General features: G+C 47.6%; 1 long non-coding RNA gene across 1 annotated transcript; it reads left to right on the plus strand.

Moving 5' to 3' along the window:
• Nucleotides 1–14,343: 14,343 nt before the first annotated feature.
• On the plus strand, nucleotides 14,344–25,461 carry LOC138849843 (uncharacterized). Its single transcript, XR_011389064.1, has 3 exons — nucleotides 14,344–14,477; nucleotides 19,133–19,292; nucleotides 24,924–25,461. It is a non-coding gene; the product is annotated as an uncharacterized lncRNA (long non-coding RNA).
• The last annotated feature ends 911 nt before the right edge of the window (nucleotides 25,462–26,372 follow it).

Genomic DNA, 26,372 nt, shown 5'->3' on the forward strand with positions numbered 1-26,372 from the left:
ACTGTCCTTGCTCCAGGAATTAGTTTTAGATCCTTGATCAAATATAAGTTGGCTGTAGATGTTTGGGTTGATTTCTGGTGTTTCAATTCTGTTCCATTGGTCTATCCATCTGTTTCTGTACCAGTACCATGCTGTTTTAATTACAACTGCCCTGTAGTATGTCCTGAAATCTGGTATTGTGATGCCTCCGGCTTTGTTTTTGTTGTACAAGATTGCTTTAGCTATTCGAGGTCTCTTGTGCCTCCATATAAATTTCAGCACCATTTTTTCCAGATCTGAGAAGAAGGTCTTCGGTATCTTGATTGGTATTGCATTGAATCTGTAAATTGCTTTTGGGAGAATGGACATTTTGATGATATTGATTCTTCCAATCCATGAGCATGGAAGATTTTTCCATTTCTTGGTATCCTCTTCTATTTCTTTCTTTAAGGTTTTGTAATTTTCATCGTAGAGATCTTTAACGTCTTTGGTTAAGTTTATTCCAAGGTATTTGATTGTTTTTGTAGCTATTGTGAATGGGATTGATCTTAGAAATTCTTCCTCAGCTATGGAATTGTCTGTGTATACAAAGGCTGTTGATTTTTGTGCATTGATTTTATACCCTGCTACTTTGCCAAACTCTTCTATGAGTTCCAATAGTCTCTTAGTAGAGTTCTTTGGGTCCCCTAAATACAGAATCATGTCATCTGCAAAGAGGGATAGTTTGAGTTCTTCCTTCCCAATTTGTATCCCTTTAATTTCTTTTTCTTGCCTAATAGCTCTGGCTAGAACCTCCAGAACTATATTGAATGGCAGTGGTGAGAGTGGGCATCCCTGTCTGGTCCCAGATCTCAGTGGAAATGCTTCCAACTTTTCCCCATTCAATAGGATGTTGGCTGTGGGTTTTTCATAGATTGCTTTGATTGTATTGAGGAATGTTCCTTCCAAACCCAGTTTGCTTAGAGTTTTCATCATGAACGGGTGTTGTATTTTATCAAATGCTTTCTCGGCATCTATTGAGATAATCATATGGTTTTTCTTCTGCAGTCTGTTAATGTGGTGTATCACATTGATTGTCTTGCGCACATTAAACCATCCCTGCATACCAGGGATAAATCCCACTTGGTCTGGGTGGATGATCTTTCTGATGTGTTGTTGCATTCTATTGGCAATAATTTTATTGAGGATTTTTGCATCTATGTTCATCAGGGATATTGGTCTGTAATTCTCTTTCAGTGCTGCATCTTTTTCCGGCTTAGGAATTAAGGTGATGCTGGCTTCATAGAAAGAATTTGGGAGGACTCCCTCTTCTTCGATTGTTCTGAATAGTTTGAGAAGAATTGGAGTTAGTTCTTCTTTAAACGTCTGGTAGAATTCAGCAGTGAATCCATCTGGTCCTGGGCTTTTCTTTGTTGGGAGGGCCTTTATTACTGTTTCAATTTCTGTCTCAGTTATGGGTCTGTTTAGGTTTTCGATGTCTTCCTGGTTCAATTTAGGCAGGTTGCATGTGTCCAGGAATCTATCCATTTCTGATAGGTTTCCCTGTTTGCTGGCATACAAGTCCTTGTAGTAATTTCTGATGATTCTTTTTATTTCTGTGGTGTCTCTTGTTACATTTCCTTTTTCATCTCTGATTTTATTGATTTGGGTCTTTTCTCTTCTTTTTTTAGTTAGTTGGGCCAATGGGGTGTCAATTTTGTTTATTTTTTCAAAAAACCAGCTCTTCGTTTGGCTGATTTTTTGTAATGTTTTTCTTGATTCAATCCTGTTGATTTCTTCTCTGATTTTAATTATTTCTCTTCTCCTACTAGATTTGGGTCTGATTTGCTGTAGGTTTTCTAGATACTTGAGGTGAATTGAAAGCTCATCTATTTGGTGTCTTTCCAATTTCTTGATGTAGGCACCTATTGATATAAACTTTCCTCTTAACACTGCTTTTGCTGCGTCCCATAAGTTTTGGTATGTTGTGCTGTTATCCTCATTTACTTCCAGAAAGTTTTTGATTTCTCTTTTGATTTCTTCTATGACCCATTGTTCATTCAGGAGCATGTTGTTCAATCTCCATGTGTTTGCGTATGCTCTAGGGATTCCTGAGTTGCTAATTTCCAACTTCATTCCTTTATGGTCTGAGAAGCTGCATGGTATGATTCTAATTCTTTTGAATTTGCTGAGACTTGCTTTATGGCCTAGTATGTGGTCAATCCTAGAGAAGGTTCCATGTACTGCTGAGAAGAATGTAAAATCTTTAGCTGTAGGATTGAAAGTTCTGTATATATCTGTTAGATCCATTTGGGCTATAGTGTCGTTTAAATCTACTGTATCCTTGTTGATCTTCTGACCGGATGATCTGTCTATTTCTGAGAGTGGAGTATTGAAGTCCCCCAGTACTACTGTATTGGGGTCTAAGTCTCCCTTTAAGTCCGTTAATAAATCTTTTAGATAAACTGGTGCCCTGTAGTTAGGTGCATATACATTGATAATTGTTATATCTTCCTGTTGAATTGATCCCTTAATCATGATATAGTGTCCCTCTTTGTCTCTCTTAACAGTTTTTGTGGTAAAGTTTATGTTGTCCGATATTAAGATGGCTACGCCCGCTCTTTTTTCATTTCTGTTGGCATGGTATATCTTTTTCCAGCCTTTCACTTTCAGTCTGTATGGATCTTTGTTGGAAAGATGTGTTTCTTGTAAGCAGCAAATAGATGGGTTTTGTTCCTTAACCCAATCAGCCAATCGGTGTCTTTTAACTGGACAGTTCAGGCCATTCACGTTCAAAGTGACTAATGATAAGTGGTAACTTTGCCCTGCCATTTGACAAAGAGAAGTTCTAATATATGCTTTGAATTCCCTGTGATCTTTTGCTGTGAGGTTTCCTTCCTTGGTTTCCTTCCTTTACCTTCTTTCATATTGATGACCGTGTTTCTGTGTTTCTGTGTGTAACACATCTTTAAGCATCTTTTGCAGGGCTGGACGAGTGGCAACAAATTCTTTCAATTTCTGTTTGTTATGAAAAGTCTTTATTTCACCTTCATTCACAAATGATAGCTTTGCAGGATATAATATTCTGGGCTGGCAGTTGTTCTCTCTTAGTACCTGGGCTATATCTCGCCATTCCCTCCTAGCTTTTAGAGTTTCTGATGAGAAGTCAGCTGTGAGTCTAATTGGAGATCCTCTGAGAGTAATCTGACGTTTCTCTCTTGCACATTTTAGGATCTTTTCTTTATGTTTCACTGTGGAGAGTTTAATTACAACGTGTCGTGGTGAGGATCTCTTTTGGTCGTGTTTATTAGGGGTTCTGTGGGCTTCCTGTACTAGGATTTCTCTGTCCTTCTCCAAACCTGGGAAATTTTCTGCTAATATCTCACTAAAAAGGCCTTCTAATCCTTTCTCCCTCTCCATGCCTTCAGGAACTCCTAGAACCCGAATGTTGGGTTTTTTAATAGTATCCTGAAGATTCCCGATAATATGTTTTAGATTTCTAATTTCCTCTTCTTTTCTTTGGTCTGACTGTATCCTTTCCTGTTCTCTGTCTTCTAAGTCCGATATTCTCTCTTCTGCTTCACCCATTCTGTTTGTAAGGCTCTCTATTGTGTTTTTCATTTGATCTATTGAATTCTTCACTTCAGTCACTATCACAGTTTCCTGTTGTACTAGTTGTTTCGTTTCATTTTGATTCCTCCTTAATATTTCATTTTCACGAGAGAGATTTTCTATCTTGTCCATTAAGGATTTCTGTAGTTCAAGAATTTGTTTTTGAGAACTTCTTAATGTTCTTATCAATTTTTTGAGATCTGCTTCTTGCATTTCTTCTATGTCATCATCTTCATAATCTTGAATTGGGGTGTCTTTTTCATTTGAGGGCTTCATGGTGACTTCCTTGTTTTTATTACCTTGGTTTTTTTGTTTGTTATTTGGCATATTGGAGATATTTGGTTTCTTCACTGTGGTGCTTTTTCTTGTTATACTATGACTCTAGATTAAGTGGACTATCTGTTTTTGATGGAGACTTAGGGCTTGAGATGGGTGTGGCCTGAGAGCTCTGTTTGGTGTGCCAAAGGTGACACTCCCAGGTTAGGCGTGGTAAATCTCTCTCTCTCTCTTTTTTTTTTTTTTTTGATTCAAAAGGGAAGTAATTCCGCACAGCTGAACGAAGTTGGAGGTAGTTAGCAGGTAAATGATATGCCCACAGGAGCCAGAGATCGGAAGCTCTTTCCCAAGATCCCCACAGGGAATCTGTTCGGCCCTCAGAGTGGGCTCAAATTCTCCTTCAGCCTCCCACTGGGTTGCCAAAGTTACGGAATTGTAGCGTCTCTGGAGAGTGCTCACGTGAATTCCGTGAGTTCTCTCCCCCACCGTCTCTTTTTTCACAGTCTCAGTTCAGTAGCACCACAAATTTACTAGGTCCTAATCTCCTGTTAATTCGCCCCGCCCAGAGTCAGGTTTTTCTGCTAGGCTCAGGGCCGGTGCAGACCTGAGGTCGCTCTGCTTATGACGTATGTCCAAGATGGCGCCTGCTCTTTGTCTTGCTCGCCCTTGAGAGGTGAGCGGAGAGAGAGAAACCCGTGTCCGTACTAGTCACCCTTTCTCTCTCTCTCTCTCTCTCTCTCTCTCTTCCAGTTAGCCTTGTGAACTTCCCCCCCCAGGGGTCGTTCCCTCTAGTCTCCTCTCTCCGCTTGCCTGCCGGTGTCTCGGGCTATTGAGGTTCGGCTCACCTCGCGTTCCAGTGCTGGTGTGTTGAGTCTGCCGCTGATGTCCCGAACTGTGGGCTCCCACGCTCTCCACACAGGTCCGCTGTGAGTCACGCGTTCCGGAAGAGTTTCTTTTTTTTTTTTTTTTTTTTTTTTTTTTTTTTTTTTTTTTTTGACAGGCAGAGTGTACAGTGAGAGAGAGAGACAGAAAGAAAGGTCTTCCTTTGCCGTTGGTTAACCCTCCAATGGCTGCCACGGCCGGCGCACTGCGGCCGGCTCACTGCGCTGATCCAATGGCAGGAGCCAGGAGCCAGGTGCTTCTCCTGGTCTCCCATGGGGTGCAGGGCCCAAGCACCTGGGCCATCCTCCACTGCACTCCCTGGCCACAGCAGAGAGCTGGCCTGGAAGAGGGGCAACTGGGACAGAATCCGGCGCCCCAACCGGGACTAGAACCCGGTGTGCCGACGCCGCTAGGCGGAGGATTAGCCTATTGAGCCGTGGCGCCGGCCCCCGGAAGAGTTTCTTCTGCTGTTTCCTCCCCTACTCTTCCTTGAACCTGCAGTATCTCCACTTTTATTAAACTATCTCTCCCCAGACTATCAGTGTGCTCCCTTCCTATTCCGCCATCTTGCCGGAAATCCAGGGTCACATTTTGAGAACCTTTGTTTTAGGTTATAGGGTATGGCTTGTTTTGTAATGAACATTAAACATTCTTCTTAATAAGATGTTTTGTGATAGGACAAGTGTCATTTTATATAAGAAGTAAAGCAATCACATTAGAAGGGCTGGCATTGTGGCATAGCTGGTTAAGCTGCCACTTGCAGCACTGGTATCGCATATGGGCTCCACTTTGAGTCCTAGCTGCTCCACTTCAGATCCAGCTGCCTGGGAAAGCAGTGGACGATGGCCCTAGTCCTGGGGCCCCTGCCACCCATGTGAGAGACCCAGAAGAAGTTCCTGGCTCCCGGATTTGTCTTGGCCCAGCCCTGGCCATTGGGACCATTTGGGGAGTGAAGAAATGGATGGAAGACCTCTCTCTCCTCTCTCTATGTATCTGCTTTCAAATAAATAAAATAAATCTTAAAAAAATCATATTAGAAAAAGGGGTTCCTCTTACTCTGTTTATTGAGATTCAGGATTTTACTGAAATTGCAGGCTGTGGCCCATCTAGGTCAGAAGTCAACCCATGTGACGTCTTGAGGAGCTCCTCAATCAGAAGCTTTATAGAGAAAACGAGAGAGTTCTTGGAGAATGTCCTGTACTCTAACTGTAGAGCAAAACACAGAGTTAGTTTGTGATTGTTATTTAAAATATGGTTATATATGCAAGTGGTAACCAAATACAAGAATACATAAAAAATTCATGAAAAATGGAATTAAAAGTATAAGTTTATTTTGATGTGAAACTGAATTGGAGATCCATGCTTAGTTTTTTCACAATACAAAATGAATTGCATTTGCCACATAACATGAAAAAAACATTTTTTGTACCCAAATCAATGCATGCTTTTACACTACTTTTTTAGAAAATTGGGAGGTTGGGGCTGGCGCCATGGCGCAGTGGGTTAATCCTCTGCCTGCGGTGCCGGCATCCCATATGGGCACTGGTTCAAGTCCCAGCTGCTCCTCTTCCGATCCAGCTCTCTGCTGTGGCCCAGGAGGGCAGTGGAGGATGGCCCAAGTGCTTGGGCCCCTGCACCCAAGTGGGAGACCCAGAAGAAGCTCCTGGCTCCTGGTTTCAGATTGGCACAGCTCCGGCTGTTGCGGCCATTTGGGGAGTGAACCAGCAGATGGAAGACCTTTCTCTTTCTCTCCGTCTCACTATCTGTAACTCTACCTCTCCAATAAATAAATAAACTATTTTTAAAAATTAAAAAATAAACATTGGAAGGTAGAGAGCATGAGAGAGAGAGAGAAAGTGAGTGAGCTCATCCTCTAGTTCACTCCTCAAATGACTTCACTGGCTGAAACCGGGATCCTGGAACTCAGTCCTGCTCTCCCACATGGAAGGAACCCAGATACTTGATCCCCCACCTGCTGCCTGCCAGGGTGCATATTAGCAAGAAGCTGGAGTCAGGAACTAGAGCCAGGCATCCCAACAAGCCTCTAACTGCTGGGTAAGGGAGTTCCCTGTGACTTCAGACGTTGAATTCCATTTCTCCGTGAAGTGTTTGAAGTCCTCTCGTACGCTTTGGAATCTGGCTTCTCAGCACTTAGCAATTCACGGCTACAGAAGCCGTGCTTCTGCTCTTTCCTGGATGTCTCTTCTCTTTTCGACAACTCCTTTCCTTGCATCTCACGCCACTTTCTTTTTGTAGAGATCTGTGTGGAGACAGAGGCTTCGTTTCCTGCAGAGGAAAAGTGGTGCAACCGCGATGCTGGTGTGAAAGGTGTTCTTAAGAAGAGAGCTCTTGTGTTCAAGGAGCGATTTGCAAGCTGAGACTGCGGGTGCAGGAGTCGGCCACGTGAGGAAGTGAGGGTGAAGTTCCCCATGTGAGGAACTAAGGTGTTCCAGAGAGGCAGGGGAGCAGCAAGCACCGCAGAGGGTGCAGGGGAGAGGGGAGCAGGCGCAGGGTGCTGCTGAGTGCCGGGGCACAGCCGGTCCGCAGGGGCCTGACCAAGTTCTCTTCAGGCCAGATTGTGAGTTGTCGGTTGTGCAGTGGGACAGCCCTGTGCACTCTGTGAGCCACAAGCTGTGCGTGTGTGCGTGTGTGTGTGATAGAAGACGCTCATGTTTGTGTAGTATGGATGAGGGCCATGAGAAACCAGCATCTGTGGGAATAGCACTCAGTCTTGGGAAGGGCATTGCACTCCCCGCAGGGTGTGGACGGGGAAGAGGTTCCGGCCACTTGGATCTGCGTTCGCCTCCCGGCGGAGGCAGGCAGCCGCAGCGATGCCTTGATAGTACGGTGCTCTCCGTCTCCCACGGCCACTGCGAGTTTTTTGTCATTGGTATTCAACCGTGGTCACTTTCCGCTGATTGGCCTCATTCATTCATTGTATTGGGCAACAATTTCCCTTTGTAGGATACCACCCCTTTGCTCCTTTTCTCTGTGGCCTGTCTATGAGTGTCTGCCGTGCTATGGTGGAGGTGAGACAGGTTTGATTTCATCTTTTTTTTTTCTTTTTTTTTAATTTCAAGAGATGGAGATAGAAAGAGAGAGAGAGAGAGAGAGAGAGAGAGAGAGAGAGAGAGAGAGGAAGGAAACTCCCATTGATTGCCCCCCTCCCCAAATGCCTGCAATGCCGGGGAGTTGCGCTAGGCCAAAGCCAGGAGCTGGGAACTCAGTCCAGTTCTCCCAGGTGGGTGGCGGGGACCTGCATGTGCGTCAGGAAGCTGGGATTGGAAGTGCAGCTGGAACCCCACCCCAGCGCTCTGATATGCGTGCCAGCGTCCCATTCTGCCAAGCGCCAGCCTCACAGCCTGCCTCTGTCTTCTAGATGGAGTGCACCCTGAAAAGTGCTCCCTGCTGTGTAGAAGGCAGGAATCCGCACTGTTTCCTGTGTAGCGCCAGTTTACAAACTCCTGGCTGACTGCTGAGGGTATGTTCTGGCTATTGTCATGCCCTGTGTTACGTGGGCTTCACAAATATCCTGTAGAATTGGTGCCAGTGTTTCCCACAGCCTCTCACCTCCTGCAAGACTCTGCCCAAGAAAGCCTAAGATGGCTGAGAAAGTCTCTTAGTCTCTGATAGAAATGTAGGGAAAGCAGCTGCCTGCTCTCTATACAACGGGGAGGAAAAGCCATCCATTTGTCTACTAGCTTCAGAGTCATTCAATGATTTAGTCAGTAAATATTTATTAAGCATCACAGACATGTCAGCTACAGTCCCAAGCACCAGGTACCTAGCAAAACAGACTTTAGTTTCTAGTAGGAGGAGACACATAATAAACAAATGTGTTTGGTACCATTGTTTAATAAAAGAAAGGAGACTTTGCTTGTGGAAAACAGTTGCTCAGGTTTCAAATAGGAAATTGAACTGGACTTTCTGAGATATTTCCAGTTGGCTGCTGCATGTTTACAAATACACCTGTTTTTCATAATTTACTCAGATTGTCCCCAATAGCTGCTTGCACCAATTGGACAAACTGAAACAGTTCCTTCTGAAACTCCACCACCTCCACATTCCCTCATTGTTTTCTAATTTGTTTTCATTATTAATGTTGAATTATTCTGGGGACATAGCATGCAAAGGGCTTGGTGTCTAACTGGGTCTATAAGTTGTATGACAAACAGAAGTGAAGTTTTGTTTGCTGGGAGTGCAAAGAGGTGGGCACTGTAGTTCAGCCTGATCCTTTTCCCAGTGAGGGAAAGGGCGCTCACTGGCGGATCTGATTACGGAAGACGAAATTGCTCCGAGGTCCCGCGAGGGGAGGTCCTATCTGACGGGACTGATGCTTGTTGTAGCAGAATTCTCTACAACAGAGGTCAGGTTCACAATTGCAGCTCCAACTCTGCTCTCCAATTGAGAACGCTCTCAGGTTCCTCCCGATCGGATTGAAGTGATGTTAGGAAGCCAAAGGAATCTGTTGGGGAGGACCCCCGGCGTGTGGTAGAGAACTGGGCGAGTTCCTTTGTTGGTGTGAGTGAGGGGCCCCGAGCTGCTGACGTGACTGGAAATCTAGGCTCGGCTTCCGTACGTACGTCCATCTCCAGTTGCTTCCAGAACTTACAGCTGTCATCATGGGATTTCCGCTTGCCTCGTGTAAACCAAATTATTGGGGAGCACGTTTGGCTGGACTGACAGGTGGCATTTGGAAGACAAGAACTTACCCACGCTCTGGATCAGAGTCCTGCGGGTGTCTTGACTTCGGTCTCCTGGCGGTGGCTGCTGGCCTCCTCCAGAATGCTCATGCAGCGCTCCAGTGCAGAACTGTAGGAAACTGACCCCGCAGTCCTTTGGACATACAAATAATACTCTTGAAATAGCATCTTTTTTTTCTCTCTCTCTCCTCTGGAATGAGTAAGAACAGACCAAAAGTATCGAGCCCCAGTTATGTGCCACACACTCTTGCAAGCACCTTCGGTACGGGTACATACTCCCTCACCCATCCAACTGGAGATGTCGGTATATAAACTGCGCTGGCAAGAGACGGCGAGTTTTCTCTGGGTTTGTGGACTACGCCTCACCACAGCCTTACCAGGTATATTCAGCTCCTCTCCTGGTGCACCTGCTCCAAACTCTCCAGTCCCAGAGCCTGAAAGAAGCAGTTCCTTCCCCCTTCTTTCCTTCCTTTGATTTTTTTTTCTTTTGGTGGCAAAAAAATCTTGTCTACACTGATGACACTATTTACAGTTCTAATTTATCTCATCTAGGTGATTCTTAACTTGTTTGACTGCAAAATAGCTGTGTGATTCGTTACGTGAGCAATGGGTCCAGACCCTTGGAGCTGTGAGGAAGTATAAACTCAATTTCCTTTCTGGCATCAAAAGACTACAATTTCTTTCTTTTTTTAAGAATTATTTATTTATTTGAAAGTTGGAGTTACACAGAGAGAGGAAGAGTCAAAGAGAGAGAGAGAGAGAGATCTTCCAACCACTGGTTCACTCCCCAGATGGCTGCCAATGGCCAGAGCTGGGCAGAGCTGAAGCCACAAGCCAGGAGTTTTGTCTGGGTCTCCCACGTGGGTGGCGGGGCCCAGGCACTGCCTTCCCAGGTGCATTAGCAGGAGCTGGACCAGAAGTGGTGTTGCCAGGACCCGAACCAGGACCTGTATGGAATGCCGGTGTTTCAGGCGGTAGATTTACCCAGTAGGCCACAATGCCAGCCCGAGGAGACTCTGATCTCTAAAACACATCTGCACCAAAGGATTTCAAGGGAAGGATTCTGGGCTTGTAGGATGAACTTCATTCTTCATGGGGCAAAACTGAGGCAGGATCAGTCATTTGTCCATGGTCACACGCGTGGCTGGGCCGCTAAGATCAGACAGATTCCAGAGCCCAATCTCTTGACCCCTGAGAAAGCCACCTGTTTGCTCTGGTGCCTGTGGACTGGCTTATCTTCCCCTCTAGTGAGATCAAAGTAAATCATCCCCACTTCTTGGCCGCTGCTGACACTTGGCCCAGGCGTCTGGCTCTGCCAGCCGGAGGTGTGCAGAAGGAGCGAGCTGTGCTGTCGGATGGGCCTGGGCTAAAACTTGCCTCTACCTTACAGTATTGACATGGCACATGAACTCCATGAATATGCATGTTTTCCTATGCATGGTCAATAATAATCAATACATGGTAACTAAATAAAAGTGACTGTTCTATTTTTAGAGGAAACCGGAAACCAGATGTGAGGAGGCCTTGAGGCTTCCAGGCTTCGTTATGGGCTGGTTTCAGGCTCTGGTCAGCAGCCAAGTCGTAGACTCTGTGCTGAGTGGGTGGACGAGGAGAGCCCAAAAGCAGCTCCTCCTAGCGAGTGTGCACTGGCAATGGAAAACAGGCCTTTGAGAGCCCAGGAGAGGCCACGGAAGGGGCTGGTGAAGCACTTGGAGGAGCTTAATGAGAGGCCCCTTCCCACCTCCACTGGACAAGGGTGAGACAAAGGGTCGGAGTCTTTTTGTGGTGAGCTGCTTGATATTCAGAATTTGAGTTCTTTTCTTTTCCTTTGAAGCTTGGATATGTCAGCTCCGATTGTAAAGTTTTCTGTGAAGAAAGTGGGGAAAAAAGTGCTTTGTACTTTGCAGGCAAAAGAATGTTTTCCATGGCCATGGCCTGGCTCACCTGGAATTTAATTGTGTTACAAACTCCTTGGCCCTGAGTTGTCCCGTCTCTCCTCAAAAGCTGGCCTTGCCTTTATTATGGTTTTTGAAGTGTGAGACGGTAGACTCTCCATCAGAGAGCCAAAGAAAAGCAGTCTGAGTGAGTGAGGATGGCTCCTGAGCGCCGTAGTATGCAACGCAGCCTGGGCTCCCCGTGGGCTCCCACATCCCTCTCAAGTCTGCACCTGGAGTTCCCGGTCGGAATGTGAAGCGGTGGAGGGAGACCATCAGTGGTGTCCCTCGAGTGTGCCTAGGAAGTCTGGCCAGCTCTGGGGCCTCCCCTGCGGCCTCCCAGCTCTCTGGCTGGCCTCTCTCTGGCCTGTGCCCAGAACGCGTGTACCCCTTCCTCGCCTTCATTCCTCGAGAGCTCTGCTCGGTGCTCGCCTTCTAGAGAAAGCTGCTCCGCTGTGGCCGGGGAACAACTCACCCTCACGGAGGAAGCCCGGGGGCCTCCTTGTCATCTGACAAAGGGGCGTGCTGTGGTCCCTCGGGATTTCATCCTCCATGTCCTAGGTGAAAGGGTTTTGGAGGTGAGGCCCTGGGAAGTTGGTTGGGTCAGGAAGGCTCAGCTCTCGGGAATGGGCCCATCCATTCTTGGACTAGTGGGTTACTGAGGGGGTGAGCTCTCACTTTCATAACATCTCTCACTGAGATGCATACTTGCTGCATCTCAGCATGTGGTACCCTGCAGAGTTCCCACCGGCATGAAAACCCTCAACAGGAGTGGGCCCTTGGCCTTGAACTTCCCAGCCTCCAGAGTGGGAAGGAGTACACCTTGGTCCTTTCGGAGTTACGCAGGCTCAGGTATTCTGCTATTGCAATATGAAGTGGACTAAGGTAGTCAATGTCCAGGGTAGCACAATATTCCAGGGACTCTTTTCTTCCTCTCCCCTCCTTCCCATCCATGCTGCTTCTCTCTCTCCCTCTCTCTCTCTCTCTCTCTCTCTCTCTTTCTTTCTTCCCTTCCCCTTATCATTGTATACCCAGTGCCTAGCACGTAATGGGTGCCCATGAAATACTCTCTGAAGGGGAGTCTACAGTCTCACACTTCAAAAGCTGTAGCAAAGGCAAGGCCTTCTTTCGAGGTGAGAAGGGACAATTCGGGGCCACGGAGTTGGTAACACAGTTGGATGAAATGCCGAGGATGGTATGTCCCGTGAGCTTGTCTCTGTGGCCGGGCAGCTGGGTCCTCCCCACCCTCTCAGCTCTGTGCCCCCAAGAAGTCCAAGTGGCACCATCTTTTTCCGAAAGTGGGTCACACTTTCTCCTTTCTCTCTCTTTACTTCTTATTTTTAAAGAAATATTTTTTGACTGAAGAACTTTGGGATATGCAACCACCCACACAGTCGGCACCAGAGATGCTCACTGCTGACAGTGTTGTGAGATCCACTTCCAGTGCACACACTCCCGTGCACCAGCTCACACACGCGTGTGCACGCATCTCCACGCTCTCACATACATTCATTCACACGTGCTCATGCACATCTACACGCTCAGGCATGCTCACACAGCACACATGCTCTCCCACCCACTCACACGCACTCATCCGTGTTCACACACATGCTCACACACTAAGTCACACTGTGCAGACAGCATGCACTACGAGGGACCACACTGCTTCCCATTGCTTATTTTAAATTCTCCCATTACGTGGCTCGGGATGACTGTGTAGTGTTCTACCATGTGGATCGTCCATGATTGATTTAAGCAGTTTATGCTCTAGACAGCTAGGCTGTTGTTAATGGATAATAGGAGATAGTGCTATCATTGTGCTTATTGTTATGTTTTTATGTAGCCATCATCACTTTCTCAGGATAAATTCCTAAAAGTAAATTTTTGAGGCTTTTGATACATGCTGTCATATTGTTTTCTAGATACATGGAACAGTTAAACAATGCCATCAGTACCTAGGAATTATTATTTACACATATTTTGGGGGAGTGGACATTCAGCCTCCTGGATAAGATGTCCTGTGTCCCACAGCGGAGTTCCTGAGTTTGATTGTTTGCCTTCCATCTGGCTTCTGACTCCAGCTTCTTGCCAGTGCGTGTCCTGTGAGGCAGCAGTGACAGCTCGAGTAGTTAGGCTCCTGCCGCCTGCGTGGGAGACCTGATTGAGTTCCTGGCTCCTTCCCTGGCCTACTCTTGGCTGTTGTGGGCACTTGGGTAATGAACCAGTGGATGGAAGCTCTCTGCTCTCTTGTCTGTCTGTCTCTATCTTAAAAAGTTCTCTTGTTGTTTTTGTCAATTTAGTAGATAAACATTGGTTTCTCCTTATATTTATTTGCCTTTCTTTTAGCACTAATACAATAAGATATTTTTTCACATTATTATCGCTGACCATTTGTATTTTTTCTCAAATTCCTGTGCACAAATACTGCCTATCTTTTGAATATTTGAGTGAAAGAAGTGAAAGATAAGAGCCTGCTGAATTTAGACCTTTATGAAAATTCAACAAACATCATTCCCTCCTTATTAGAAAGTATTCTTTATCCTCATGTAAGCGTTTTCATGATTTGATGCAGGCCAAGAAAATCCTGCCTTGATATTGGTCTGAGACTTAAGTTTAAGGATGGTTCAGACCATGTAATAGAATACACAGTGCTTACTGCATAAAAATGAAAATAATGCCTGATATAGGACATTTGTATTTGCGTGGGTAATTTCTCTACAGCTGTAGATAATTTTTTAACATGGAAGTCACACGGCTAAAGGTGAATTCTTCAGGAGGATCACTCTGGCTGCCCCTCTTGTCAGCAAACTCCCAAGTGTGGACTCTTGGGGGCTGTTGGAAATGCAGCTTGGAGCGTACGGTCTCCCTGGAGAGCTCTGGGTGTTTGGTAAGGACAACTGCAGACGTGTGCTCAGTTCCTGATCCGTCCAAGGAGCAGCAAATGCGACGGCTCGGACGTTGCTTCCTCCCAAGCACCCGCCAGCAGAGGAAGCACCATAAGGCGGGGGCTGCAGGAGCGGGGTGGAGTCAGATGGACCTGTGCTCACTCTCTGGCCCTGCTCCCGACCTCTCTGTGACCTGGGGCAGTTCCAGAGTCTCCGCTGTAAACTTGGTAAGCCTACATTTCCGCTTTGAAAACAAAACAAGGTGGAGTATGGGTGGAACATGCTTAGGACATACTTGGCACTAAAACTCTCATGGCCCTCATCTGCAAGCAACTCTCACTCTGTAGATGAGGGGCTGGGTTAACGTATGAGAGCAGACACGGGGCTTTTGAAAAAGAACACTCTAGAAGAAAACCAGCCACAGGATATCAGTCCCTCAGTGAGAACCGTTCACTCCCCACTGCTGGTAGAATAAAACCTGCTGATTTTTTTTTTTAAGCTGAATGACTTGGTCTGAATCATATCCATGATTTTCCCAGGCTGTTTGGTTGCTGTTTTTTTTTTTTTTTTTAAAGATTTATTTATTTATTTGAAAGGCAGAGTTACAGAGAGAGAGGGAAAGAAACAGAGAGAAACATCTCCCATGTTTCACTTGGTTCACTTGGTTCACTCCCCAGATGGCTGCAAAGGCCAGGGCTGGGTCTCCCACTTGGGTGGCAGGGGTCCAAACACTTGGGGCACCTGCTGCTGCTTTCCTAGGCCATTAGCAGGGAACTGGATCAGAGTGAAGCTGTCGGGACATGAACCAGTGCCCAGATGGGATTCCGGGGTAGCAGCTTTACCCACTATGCCACAGCGGTGACCCCTGGCTTGTGCATTTTGCCAAGTAACCCTTGTGTACTGTTTTGGTCTGTTTTGTATTGTTCCAACAAGACAGCTGAGACTGGGTACGGTGCCCAGTGAAGGGGCTTTTTTGGCTCACTGTTTTAGTGCCCAGAGGGCTCAGGTAACACGGCACCAGCACCCGGGCCAGCTCTGTCAGTGTGGAGCAACAAAACAGGATCTGGATGCGTGCAGAAGGGAGCGAAGAGGCAGGAGGGGCCGGCCAGGCTCCCCGTGGACCTGGCTCTCTTCTGGTTACAACTCATGGAAGAGGGCCCTTAGCCCTCCTGCCAGACCTGAGCCGCACCTGCTGGGGAGCCGGAGTCTGTTCGAGAAGGCAGAGCCCAGTGGCCTCCTGTTCTGGCCCCCAGCACGTGGAGCTCTGGGGAAGGCCTGTGTTCAGATCGCAGCCTGCACTGGCGTGTGTGTTTCCACCCCGTGCTTCTCTGTGTGTTGTTACTTCCACCCTGTGCTGGCCTTTGTGAGCAGGCAGGCGCTGCTGTGTCTGGCTTCTCTGTTGAGGAAGAGGACCTGGTCATTCACCCTGGGGTCCTTGCCGTGCTACATGGTGTCTGGATCATAGCTCACCTTCCTCGTGGTTAGTGGATCGAACAAGAATTATAGTAAGTGGCCGGCGCCGTGGCTCACTAGGCTAATCCTCCGCCTAGCGGTGCTGGTACACCGGGTTCTAGTCCCGGTCGGGGCACCGGATTCTGTCCTGGTTGTCCTTCTTCCAGGCCAGTTCTCTGCTATGGCCCGGGAGTGCAGTGGAGGATGGCCCAAGTACGTGGGCCCTGCACCCCATGGGAGACCAGGATAAGTACCTGGCTCCTGCCTTCAGATCAGCGTGCCGGCCGCGGCAGCCATTGGAGGGTGAACCAACGGCAATTACCCACGCTTTCTCTCTCTCTCTCTCACTGTCCACTCTGCCTGTAAAAAAAAAAAAAAAAAAAAGATAATAAGTAATTAGCTTATCTTGGAGACCTTTCAAAGTGTCAGGCACTGTGTTTTATGTGGATTTGAAGTAGGTGGCATATAATACCCTTTATACAGATAAGGAAACTAAAGTGTAGAGCCATTAAGTAACTTATTCAAGGTCTTGTAATGGCAGAGCCAAGATTCAGATCTAGGGTGTCGCTCCCCCTCTTCGTGGAGGAACGACACAGGACCCTGCGTTGTTCTTTCGTCTGCTCGGCCCTCTCCGGGTTTGCTGCTGGTTCTTCCCGGGTTGGCTACCGACACTTCCACCTCCGTGGAAGGGCGGTTCCCCCTGCCACATTCCCCACTTCCGCGGGGGAGTGGCACACCGCCGGCCGGCTCTCTCGGGGGCTGCACAGGTGTTCCTTCAGATAGATGTTCCTGGTGCATGTTGTCTCTCTCCTCCTTTATAGTCCTCTTCCACCAATCCCAACTCTGCTACCCACACGCTGAGTACGCTGCTCTCCTCCAATCAGGAGCAGGTCCTGCAGTTTATTGGTTGAACTGGAGGCAGCTGTGTAGAAGCTGTTACTCCCTTCTCAGCGCCATATTGTGGGAGAGCAGATGCATAGAATAAGTCTTAATTCCAGTAACTTAGTCTAGTCCGAGTTGCTCCCAGTTGCTCCCCACATAGGGTTAATATCCAAATCCAGTATCTTAACTACAGTACTCTATTGCTCTAAGCAAATGAGTAAACATCCAAGACAAGCCGTATGAAAAAGGAGCACATGCAGGGTGAGAAAAATTATATTCCATGGCCAGAGCTGTGCTATGGCAGGGAAGGCCTCTGTCAGCAGTGCCTGCAGCCCATACGGGCGCCTGTTCAAGTGAGAGGTTGACCTCCCAGACTTAGACATGCCGTGTGTGCCATCTCGTCTTCGCTTTTCCTTCTGTCTTGCCTTCTTCTGGATTGATAAAGCATGTCTCCAGTGTTCTGTACTATCTCCCCTAATGGCTTCTGAGCCGTACCTCCTTGTCTGGTGGTGGTACTGGGCATGCTGTCCAGTAGGCTAGCGTGACCGACATCCGCACTTGAAATCTAGCTACAATACATTGAGACGTGCAATGGTGTAGAAGGCACACTGGCTTTTGAAGAGTTAGTACAAACGAGACTGTAAAAATACCTCACTGATGACAGTGATTATATGTGGAAATGCTCATATTTTGAAGACACTGGATTAAATAAAATACTCATATAATACCAAAAATTAATTTCCTCTACTGCTTTTATCTTTTATTTTATATGGCTGCCGCAAAATTGAAAATCCCATGTGTGGCTGACATTCGTGATTTGCATTCTATTTCTATGGGAGAGAGCTGCTCTAGGAATTCTAATATGCGGCAGTAAGAAACTTGAAATAATGTATTTCAAGCAGAGAGAGACGGGGTGTGTCCTCACAGCTCTGTCGTGGGAACAACCCTTGAGAGAAGCCTCCCATGCACGGGCCTCCCTCTGGGCCCTGCCTCCCGAAGATCCCACCACCACCCGAGGGCGCCTCCCTGGGGACGAGGCCTCTCACGCATGGGCTGGTGGAGGACAATGCACACTGAGACCGCAGCGCCGGCTCCCTGTCCCTCCAGGAGTGGCACCGTCACTGCCCTGCTGTGTCCTCACTCTCGCCATTGGCTGTAGAAGGCAGGCGAGCCTCGTCAGCCAGCTTCCGTACACGAAGTGGCACTGGCGCTGGGGGCCGCGGCGCACGGGTCTCCCAACAGCAGCCCACTGTCTGCCAGCACGTGATCTTCTCTCCTTATCCACACCTTTGCCATTCTTGGTGCGCGTCATGCTTGTGAGAGACCTGGTTTCCGTCTATTGTTATTTTCCTTTAAACTGAAGGGCTTCATTTAACGTGGCCTGCGTGCTGATGTGCTGGTAATGAGTTCCCTCCACTTCTGTTCGCCTGAAAATGTCTTCCTTTCGCTCTCTCTCCAAAGGTGCTTTACCTACACGTAACAGTTGAGGAAGCAATTACGACTGACACACTTTAAGCAGTTTGTTCCGTCAAATTCTATATTACATTGACTCTGATGAGCAGTTAGGGACCACTTTTTTTTTTTTAACTTTTTATTTATTTGAAAGGCAGAATTATAGAGAGGCAGAAAGGTCTTCCATCTACTGGTTCACTCCCAAATGGCCATAATGGCCAGAGCTGGGCTGATCGGAAGCCAGAAGCTTCTTCTGGGTTGCCCACGTGGGTGCAGGCGCCCAAGGACCTGGGCCATCTTCTACTGCTTTCCCAGGCCATAGCAGAGAGCTGGATTGGAAGCAGCCAGGACTCGAACCGGTGCCCACATGGGATGCTGGCACTGTAGGCAGCGGCTTTACCCAATACACCACAGCGCCAGCCCCAGGGACCTCTTTCATTGTTCCCTGTCTTTTTTCCCTTTGACTACTTTTAAGATTTTCCATGATTGATTACCTGTACGTTAGACTACTTTTTTTCACTCACATCACTGAAGCGTGGTTCATTTTTTCCCATCTTATTTATCTTTGTTTCAGTTTGGAAAGTTTCTATTTGAAATTTTAAAATATACTATTTTATTTTAAATAATATATTTTTAACTTCTAAAATTTCTGTAGAACTCCTTTTTATAATCTTTGTGTCTCTGCTGAGAAGGCTCATCCATTCCCTCATGTGTTTGACTTTTAAAAAAAGTCCTTCATTATATTTGTTAGAGCTGGGTTAAAGTCTTGGCCAAACCCGTCACAGTGTGACCTCTGGGCATTCACAGTAATTGTTATATTACAGGTTGGATTCTTCTGCTGCTTTATGGTGTCCAGAAAGTTTTTCATTCCACCATGGGCATTGGAAACACTGCGTTGTTGGGAAATATCAAACTTTGTTAACAGAGCCTTATCCACAAAATCTGCTGGCTAGTTAACCGACTGCAGTGTGGCTTGGTCGTGCGCACCTTTGGCGGAGGCTTTGTCAGTGCCGGCTGTAGTAACCCTTCCTGAGAGGGACAAGGAGCTCTGTCCCTGAGACACGTCTCCCATGAGGTTTTAATTTAACTCCTACAGGCTCTCTCCACTCCAGAGTCTCCCAACACTGAACAATCCCTGGAATCCGTGAAGCCCCGCCTCTCCTCAGCAGCTCTTTGCTAGATGTTGCAGAAATTTTCCCCACGTGTGTATAACTTAGTGTGAGCCCGAAGAATCAAGAGAGTCCCAAGAAAACCCGGTAAGCTCGGAATCCTCAGACTCCTGTGTCTGCTTTCTCATACAGGTTAGGTCAGTGCTCTGGGGTACGGCTGCCTGTGCTGTCACTTGGAAAGTGCCTCCTACGTGGGAGGTGAGGGTGATGAAGCCGTCCCCCTGCGTTTCTCCTGTTTCGGGTATCACAGCCGTGTGCCTGCCTGTTGTCTGATTCTACAGCTGTAGCACCCGGTTGTACAGTTTGGGGTGGAGAGTAGGTTTGATGCTCATTTCTCCATCATAACAGAAAGTGCCCAGGAGTTTAGAAAGAGATGCTTTTATTTGCTCCTGGACTCCTGACCTGAAGCTTATGTGCCGTCCTCTGCACCAGTAGTTCCAGGCTGGTAGATTTCACAGCTCCATGGAATTAAAACTTTGTGGGTCAATACATGAAAAACCACATGATGTCATCCTCAGTGGTGAAAGATTGAAAATGTGCAGTGTAAGCTCGGTGACAAGACAGAGTTTCCTGCTTTTACCATTTCTAGTCAACACAGCACTGGAAATTCTAGATAGACACAGACAATAAAAATAATAGGCATTCAGACTGGACAAGGAGGAAAATAACCTCTGTTCACCGATGTCATTTTTTATTTATTTTTTAAAATTTATTTGTTTAGTAGAAAGGCAGAGTTACAGAGAGAGAAGCAAAGACAGAGAGATCTTTTATCCATTGGTTCACTCCCCAAATGGCCACAGTGGCCAGGGCTGGGCCAGGCCAAAGCCAGGAGCCAGGTGCTTCATTTGGGTCTCCCACGTGGGTACAGGGGCCCAAGGACTTGGGCCATCTTCTGCTGCTTTCTCAGGCCATAGCAGAGAGTTGGATCAGAAATGGAGCAGCCAGGACTCAAACTGGCCGCTATATGGGATGTTGGCACTGCAGACCAGGGCTTAACCTGCACACCAGTGCCAACCCCACTTGTCATTTTACATATAGAAAAGTACGCATTACACACATGCACATGTTAAGTTAACAAATGAATGCAGCCAAGTTGCAATATACAGAGAAACTCAAAAATCAGCTGTATTTCTAGTCATTAGTAATGAATAAACTAAAAAAGAAATAATTTCATTGAAATAGCATCAGAAAGAATAAAATACTTAGGAATTGGTTTAGCCTGTTTCCCATTGCTACAGAGAAGAGCTAAGGCTAGATATTTGGGAAAGAAAAGAGGTTTACTTACCTGGAAGTTTTGGGGCTGCAAGTCTAAGATGGGGGGACTCCATCCACTCCTCCTCTGAGGGGGGAGGCCTCTCCAGACTGCATCACAACACAGCAGGGAAATGATGGGGGGACAGCTGTGTTGGTGGCCTGTCTGTGTAACAACCCGCTCTGGGGCCCGTACTCATCCCTGCACGGGGCCACAGCCCCCCTGATCCAATCACCTTCCACTAGGCCTCCACCTTAGCACTGCCATTCAGAGGGCTGTGCCTCCAGGGAGCCACTTCAAACCAAAGGTACACCATTGCAGGAACAACTTGAACAGACAGACAAGATGAAAGCTAGGTACGCTGAAGGCTATAAAACATGTTGAAAGAGACAAAATAAATGCAAAGGGTTTTGTGTCCTTGGATTAGATTTAATATTGTTACAATCCTAATACTCACAGGGGTCTACAGATCCATTCAAGTCCCTCCCAAAACCCCAATGACATTTTTTGCAGAAATAGAAAAACCTTCCCCAAATTCATATGGAATCTCAAGTGACCCTGGAAAGCCAAACAATATGGAACAGTGAGTGGAAGACTGATTTCCTAACTTGCTGCAAAGCCACAGTAATCAAAACAACGTGATATTGGCAGAGAGACTTATAGATCGATGGAGGCAAACACACAGCCCAGAAATAAATTTGAACAGAGTGAGTTTTAACAGAAGTGCCAAGATCATTCTTAGAAAAGACCTTTTATCTGCCAGTAGTTCCTGAAAAACTGGAAATTCACAGGCAGAAGAATGAACTTGGCTTTAACCTGATCCCAGGTACAAAAAAAACAAAAACAAAAAAAAAACAAAAAAAACCTCAAAATGGATCAAAGACCCGAACTTAAGAGCTAAAACTATAAGAATGCATTTTTTAAAAAAGCATAGGGGGAAATCTTTATGACATTGCATTCGGAAGTGATTTTTTGGATACTGTAGGCAATAAAAAATAAGCAAATTGGACTTCTTGGAAATTGGAAGCTTTTCTGCTTCAAAGCATTCAATTGAGAGAATGAAAGGGAATCTACTGAATGGGAGAAAATATCTCCAGATCATCATATATCTAATAAGAGATCAATATCTGGGTTATGTAATGAGCTACAGCTCACCAACAAAGCAAACAATCCAACCAACAGGTGTACACATACTCTGAGTAGCCATTTCTCCCAAGATCGACAAACCGTGAGAAGGTGCTCAACCTCACTGGTCATTAGATCAAAACCACAGTGGAAAACTACTTCATTCACATCCATTAGGATGGTGACAAACACGACCCTGGAAATGTGTCAATGTTGCCAAGGGCGTGGAGAAATCTGAGCTGCTGTGCATGCTGGGAGAAATGTAACTGCTGTGGTTAGAAGAGTCTTCAAAAACCCAAACGTAGAATTTGATCCAGCAATTCCTCTGCTGGGTGTATTTCCAAATGAATTGAAAGCAGGGACCCAGATACTTGCACACCAGTCCTCATAGCACTATTCACAGTGACCCAAAGGTGGAAATCTCCACTGTCCATCAACTAATACACAGGTAAACAAAACATTATATATACACACACACACACACACATATATACACACACAATGAATATTATTCAGCCCTTAAAAAGGAAGAAAATTATGCTATGCTAATCATGTTAGAACCTTAAAAACGTGATACCCAGTGAAATAACCCAGATGAAAAAGGACAAATGTCATATGGGAAATTTATACAGGCAGAAAGTAAAACAGAAGTTAGCAGGGAATGAGGGGAGGAAAAAGACAGAGTTATTGTTGAATGGTTAGAATTTCTGTTTTGGATGATAAAAAAATTTCTGGAAAAGATGGTGATGGTCGACCAACATTATGAATGAACTTTTTTTTTTAAAGATCTATTTATATAGTTGAAAGGCAGTTACATAGAGATTGGGAGAGCCAGTCCATGCCGCTCAGTGCAGGAGTCACAGGGATGGGACGGCCCCCAGCAAGGAAGCCAGAGCCAGGCCTGCAGTGCCGCCGACCGAGAGCCTGCGTCGTGGTGTCCAGGCTAAGCCGCCGCCTGCAACACCAGGATCCCAAACAGGGACCAGTGCAAATCCCAGGGGCCTCACTTCTGATCCAGCTCCCTGCTAATGTGCCTGGGAAAGCAGCAGAAGATGTTCAAGTCCTTGGGCCCCTGCCACCCAGGTGGAGACCCAGATGCAGTGCCAGTCTCCTGGCTTCAGCCTGGCCCAACCAAGGCCATTGCATCCATTCTGGGAGTGAACCAGAACATGGAAGATTCATTCTCTCTCTCCCCCCCCCTTTCTCTCTCTTTCTCTGTAAGTCTGCCTTTCAAATATATAAATAAATCTTTTTACTTAGTTGTGGCTGACCTCTGAGCCGGCATCTCTGGGTTCATGGCGCCATTGGCCCTAAGCTTCTGGAGACTGCTGACCAGTCCTCCCTCCCCACAGCTGGTTCCTCTCCCCCGCCCCTCACTCAAGGCCATGGCCAGGCATAGGCTGGGCCCCTCTGTTTGCTTTCTCCCTACAGCTCTCCTTGTCTCAAGTCTCAGCTCTCACCTCCATGTCTTTGCCTCGACAACTCCATGTTATCACCTAGATTCCTGATAAAACCCATGATCTCTACAGGGCAACCCCTCCAGGCCTGCAGCCACAGAGAATAGGAAGAATAGGTAGAATTCTGTCATAGGGGATGCGGCTATGCACTGGGTCAGAAACTCCACGTTCGCTTTCCCTCGCATCACCTGAATACCAAGGCCAGGGACAGAGGTGAGCGGCACCTCTCACGATCGCACCACCCCTCGGCCTCTGAGCTCCTGGGCTAGAGGTCCTGGCTTCCACCAGGACACAATTGCAGCTCCACGGAACCGGACGAGGGACCCCCCCCCGCCCATGGGGGTCTTCATGCCGCTGAACCGGGAGCAGAGTGAAGGGGTAACCGACTGATTACGAGAAGAAATTGGGGTGCCACTGCATGGTGGAGGGAGGGGGCTGCATGTGGAGCAGAGGACGTCTGGGGTGCTCCTCGGAACGCTCACGTCCGGTCACCAACCTTGGGGACATCCAGGGCGGTCAGCAGAGGTGGGACCTCGAAGCACGCAGCGACTTCAGGAGCGGCACTTGAGGTCACCACATCAGAAACAGACCCAACAGGGCGAGCACAGGATGTGTGGGGTGAGGAGTGGGAGAGAAAGTGTGAGACGTCACCGCGGGTACACGACCCACTCCAGGTCCAGGAGGGCAGCAGCTGTGACTGTTTTCTTCCCTGTGTGCTGTGTGTGTGCTGTGTACTGTGTGTCTGTGCCTTGTGTGTGTGCTGTGTGCTCTGTGCCTGTGTGTGTGTGCTCTGTGTTTGTGCTGTGTGTGTGTGCTGTGTGCTCTGTGCCTGTGTGTGTGTGCTCTGTGTTTGTGCTGTGTGTGTTGTATGTGTGTACTGTGTCTGTGTGTGTGCTGTGTACTGTGTGCTGTGTGCATCCTGTGTGTGTGTGCTGTGTTTGTGTGTGCTGTGTGTACACTGTGTGCTGCGTTTGTGTATACTGTGTGCTGTGTGTGCTGTGTTGTACTGTGTGTGTGCCATGTTTGTGTGTGGTGTGTGTGTGTGTATACTGTGTGGTGTTTGTGTGCTGTGTGTGAGTTCTGTGTACTCTGTGTGTACTGTGTGCTGTGTGTGCTGTAAGTGCCGTGTGTGTGCTGTGTATTGTGTTTGTACTGTGTGCTCTGTGTGTGTGTGCTGTGTGCTTTGTGTGTGCATGCTATGTAATGTATGCTGTGTGTACTGTGTGTGTGTACTGAGTGTGTGCACCTGTGTGTGTGTGTGCTGTGTGTATGCTGGGTACTATGTGTGTGCTGTGTGTGTTTTGTGTGCTGTGTGTCTGCTGTGTGTATGCACGTGCTCTGTGCCTGTGTGTGTTGTGTGTGTGCTGTGTGTGTTGTGTCCTGTGTGTGCTGTGTGTGTCCTGAGTGTGTGTGCTGTGTGTGTGTGCTGTGTGTGTACACTGTGTGCTGTTTGTGTATACTGTGTGCCATGTGCATGCATACTGTGTGGTGTTTGTGTGTACTGTGTGTGTGCTGTGTGTGTGTGCTGTGTGTGTGTGCTGTGTGCTCTGTGCCTGTGTGTGTGTGCTCTGTGTTTGTGCTGTGTGTGTTGTATGTGTGTACTGTGTGCTGTGTGTGTTGTGTCCTGTGTGTGCTGTGTGTGTCCTGAGTGTGTGTGCTGTGTGTGTGTGCTGTGTGTGTACACTGTGTGCTGTTTGTGTATACTGTGTGCTGTGTGTGCTGTGTGCATGCATACTGTGTGGTGTTTGTGTGTGCTGGGTGTGTATACTGTGTACTGTGTGTGTGTGTACCATGTGCTGTGTGTGTGTACTGTGTGCATGTGTGTATACTATGTGCTGTGTGTGTGTTTATAGTAACCACCTCTTTCTCCTCTTCCCCATGCAGTCCTTGGGGGCGGGATCCTGGTGGCGCTGGACCTGGGTTAAGTGTGAAGACTGCCCAGAGATGGAGACAGTGGCTGCTGGGATTTCGCATCTCTTCATTTTGGAGACAGGCTGAGAAGGTTAAATGCAAACATAAGGGTTCTTTCCTTCCTTTTTTCTGTTTCTTAAAGATTTGCTTGCCTATTCAAAAATCAGAGTCAAAGAGAGAGAGGGAGAGACAGAGAGACATGTTTCCCATGTATTTGTGCACGCCCCGAGTGGCCACAATGGTCAGGACTGAGCCAAGCCACAGCCAGGAGCCAGGAGCTTCATCCAGGTCTCCCACATGGGTGCAGGGCCCAAGGACTTGGGCCATCTTTAGCTGCTTTCCCAGGCCATAGCAGGGAGCTGCAGCAGAAGTGGAGCAGCCAGGACACAAACTGACGCTCAGATGGGATGCTGGCCTCACATGTGGCAGCTTTACTGGCTATGCCACACTGCCAGCCCCTATTTCTTCTTCTTGTTTTTGAAGATTTATTGACTTCAAAAGCAAAGAAACAGAGGGAGAGAGGGACGAAGAAAGCGATCGCCCAGCCCCTGGATGCATGGCTGCCTCAGCCAGGTCTGGGCCGGGCGGGAGCCAGGAGCCAGGAACTCCATCCAGGTCTCCCACATGGGTACAGTGGTCCAAGCACTTGAGCCACTCCTGCTGCTTTCCCAGGCACAATAGCAGGAAGCTGGATCAGAAGTGCAGCAGCTGGGACTCAAACCAGCATTCCAGTATGCGATGCCAGCCTTGAGGCAGTTGTTTACCCACCACACCACAATGCTGGCCCCAAGAGTTGTTTTCCTTCTGCATGAAACAGATGAGTGTGGTGAATGGAAGTTGAGAAGCCAAAGCGTGGCTGTGTCTGCCCTGCAGGGGCTCATTTGATGTTGTCTGAAGACGCTGCCCTTTGGGGGCTGAGGTAAAGCTGTGCCAAGGACAAGGGGCTGGGGCGGGGAGACCTCTGTCACAGTCTGGAGGGACAAGGTCCAGGCAGGAGGGGACCCCCAGGGAGCCCTGGCCCAGGCACAGAGTCTGTCCCCAGGCACTTTCTGCACTTTTTCCCCTTTGTCCTCCCTGCACCTGGACACTCTGTTGTTAACACCCAGTCTGGATACAGTTGCACTTGGGGCAATTGAAGCAATGGCCCTGGGCTGGGCCATCCTCTTACAGCCGGCGGGGCTGGCCGCAGAGCTCTCTAGTGATGGCCAAGGGGAGCAGAGTCCTGGGTGACAGCTGAGACACGGGCATCCAGGCACCCCCCCCACACACACACACCGCAGGGGCTAACCCTGGAGTACGGGGGTCTGATTTGAGGCCAAGGCCATCAGTGAATGGACTCTGCAGAGTCAGGGAACAAGGCAGAAATGAGGCTGAGAGATCACATTACCCCAGGATGTGTTTTACTTCCCTTCCTCCCTGGCA

The sequence above is a fragment of the Oryctolagus cuniculus genome, chromosome 5, assembly GCF_964237555.1.
Source record: "Oryctolagus cuniculus chromosome 5, mOryCun1.1, whole genome shotgun sequence".
Classification (NCBI taxonomy): Eukaryota; Metazoa; Chordata; class Mammalia; order Lagomorpha; family Leporidae; genus Oryctolagus; species Oryctolagus cuniculus.